This window comes from Oryzias latipes, chromosome 5 (assembly GCF_002234675.1).
Source record: "Oryzias latipes chromosome 5, ASM223467v1".
NCBI lineage: Eukaryota > Metazoa > Chordata > Actinopteri > Beloniformes > Adrianichthyidae > Oryzias > Oryzias latipes.
The window spans coordinates 11,017,956-11,021,213 of NC_019863.2; the positions used below are offsets into that span (position 1 = coordinate 11,017,956).

General features: G+C 38.9%; 1 long non-coding RNA gene across 1 annotated transcript; it reads right to left on the reverse strand.

Annotated features, from left to right (window-relative positions):
• Positions 1 to 318: 318 nt before the first annotated feature.
• On the reverse strand, positions 319 to 2,871 carry LOC111947440. Its single transcript, XR_002873279.1, has 4 exons — positions 2,614 to 2,871; positions 1,434 to 1,508; positions 1,071 to 1,124; positions 319 to 993 (listed from the first exon to the last, which is right to left on the reverse strand). It is a non-coding gene; the product is annotated as an uncharacterized LOC111947440 (long non-coding RNA).
• Positions 2,872 to 3,258: the final 387 nt, after the last annotated feature.

The window sequence follows — 3,258 nt, forward strand, 5'->3', positions numbered from 1 at the left end:
TTCTGCACCTAATAATTTTACATAAACAAACAAGATTTTATTATGTCATTTACCATAATTTTTTCAAACATTTAAAACACTATTATTTGTTTGAAATTACCTACATAGTTCATTTAATTTATAAATTATTTTAATAAAATTTAAATTGAAAAATAAAATTGCAATTGCAGATTATTATTTAAAGCAAATACTTTCTTGTGCATTATGAAAATCCAATGAACATATGACACTGAACACAAATTTCAGATTTAACTTTTTTATTATCTAAACTTGAAAAATATGTTTACAGTGAAGCATAAAATGACAAATCACAATAAATTGGGCTTGCCATTTTTATTAAACAGAAGATAACAGAGCCAAAGCAAACAGCTGGAATCCCTTCTTAGGAAAAAGTTAAACTATTTAAAGGTCATTTTATTCAAAGAGTCGGATCTTTAAGCCTGAAACCTTAGACACCACTTTGCCTTATAACTCTAATACAGTTTTTTTTTGGATTACCTCAAAGGTGTGTGACGGAATGTCCAAGGGAGAGAACCCAAGAGCAGGAAGAACGACCCAAATCCAATAGTTCACTCGAAGGGACTTAAATGCCAGAGAACCATAACACCAGAGCGTAGAACGAAGACGCTCCGACACAGAAACAAGATCAGACACTGCATAAATAGACAAACCAATCAACATAATACAGAACACCTGTGACCAGCGGGAGAGCTCAAGAAGGGAAGGGCCTCCAGGAGATCATAGCAGGAGCAAAGCCACGGGCCCCATGACAAGGTGTTTCTGAGATGAGGATGGTAATCAGATTTGTGCTGTAAATAAGGCCAAAAAAGCCTTGGCATCTGCCACTCAGACACTTGGTGGGTCGACCACCACAGCCTGGGAGATGTGGACCACGAGAATGTCCTCTTCCTCACCACTGCCAGTTTCCATTAGGAGGGAAATTCCCACCGTGGTGTCCTCGATTGCCTCCTGGATTGCTGCATGGTCTTCATTCTGAAGAACACAGAAGATATTTGTGTGCACAGTTCACATTTGAAGTTTAGTTAAAGCGTCTAGATTACACAACTCACCTATACTTTGAATAAACCCCTGAACTTGCTTATATTGGCGAGAAGTTCAGCAGTCTGAAATACAAAGAGTCAAAAAATTTTAAATTCACATGAAAACTTTGGAAAAATAAAATTCTTACCCTTGGCTCATCAATAAATGTTATAGTTACTGTGTTAACAAAATCATTATATCCTTAGTGTCATGTTAACAGAGGTAGTGGGATAACTGATCAACCATCAATTTCATTATTTATTATGTATGTATCTCTCTGCATAAAAGGTGCGTGTAAAGAGTAGGGCTGGCAATCTTGGTTACCTCCCGATTCGATGACAATCCAGGAGACAATAATTCCAGTAATATATAGTAAATGCATGGTGACCCACCTGACTCAGTGAAGACTGGAGCATGGAGCCCAGCATGATCAGGGAGGAGCAGTTGGAAGTGTTGTGTGATGAGCTCTGTAATCAGGACAGAGGTTTATTAGTTACATTTCAAATATATATAGAGAGTGAGACTTCCACAGCTTTGTTGTATCATTTTAATAACTAAACATGCATTGGTTTGAAATAAATAGCTGCAAAAATATTCTGAAGAAATTAGACCAGAAAGAACATTAGACACCTCCTCCCCCCACAGGATTCAAACCAGGCTTATGAGAACCCGCGAATTTTGAAATGGAAACTGCAAAACTAAACTAGCAGATCGGGAGTGGATAATCCCCCCCACCCATAAAGGATTCCCATATTAATTTATCACAAATGGGAGGAATATGTGAAGTAGGATTACAGACATTATTATAAGGCAGTAAACTTTTTACTACACATTATACACTTGTTCCAAAAGGACATGAATATTTTCACTCAATTAAACTCTCAAAGCTAAAATAAAAAATATGTTCAGCATCATAGAATGAAAACAAAGCTCTGATTGAAACCAAAGATTTATGTAAACTGGACACACCAAACGCATTCTGTGCACGAGACGCGCACGGAGAATGATTGACAGCTGACTGAGACAGAAGTGCGGTGCTGTTTGCTGGTCAAATAATGCTGTCCTTAAACTAGCTCATGGTGGAACGGTATGGAAAAACTAAATAATGACAATAGTAATGATAGCTTCTCACATTTTCCTTCAATTTCGGTCTCCACAACGCAGAATTTAGCAAAAAGAAATCCACTTAGTGACGATGAAAATTCCCCTGGCAGAGTTTCTGCCTGTGGAAAAAAAAAGCCGTGCCCACAAGCGCCCACTGCCCTCTGTCAAAAGCGAATTCCTACGGCATAACTACTCACCACTCTTCCCCGTACATCATTTGAAATCACCGCGTTTACAGCTGAATCTGCCTGCGACGTGAAAGTACAATTTACCGCGCACACACACCTCCCCCTACCTGCCGTCCGAGGGCTGCGGCCGGCAGGGACAAAAGTGGCGCGCAGAGCCTTAACTTTGATAACTACGACAAAAGTGGATTACAAAGCTCTTCCCCGTGGAAAAAAATAACACTAATGATACATTTACGCCTTCCACTTTCTTAAATTAATTTGTTAGAGTAAATTAACTTACCTTTTTTAAGTTCCTCCAGCCAGAGCAGGTGCTTGTAGCTTCTCTAAAATGGCTGACTGCAAAGTTTCCCCTCCTGGAATTCTTCTTCACCGATGGGGTTTACTGATCCAAAATTAAGGGGCAAAGGATCAAGCATAACTATTTCATGTTTTGTCAACATGATTTAAATATATAAAAGTAACACAGCAAGAAATGATGTGTGATTTTCAAGATTATATTCTGTTTCGAAGGTAAACATAATTTGTTCATATTAAACAAACATGTTTACTATTTGTAAATTGAACAACCCCACTTTTCCCGTTTTTTCAGTGCAGAAGAGCGCCCACAGCCCCAGACGAGCACCCCACCACCACCCAGGAGTTCTGGGCATCCCCCCAGCCTAACCCCAGGTACGAGCCAGGACCCCCAAGGGAGACAACATTTAAGTTAAGGTCGGTGAGGCCTGAGCTGTAGAGAAGCCTGTCGTCAGATGAGACACAATATGGTAAAGACTTCATGTGTTTTTGTTCTCATTTATTCTTAAAAATATAAATCTGTCTCTCTGTTTGCAGGTTACATAAAACAGAAGAAAAAGAGAAGTAGAATTTCAGTGGAGAATTGCACAAAGTTTTTTCTTTTTTATCTTGCCTTTTTCTCTCTGTTCCT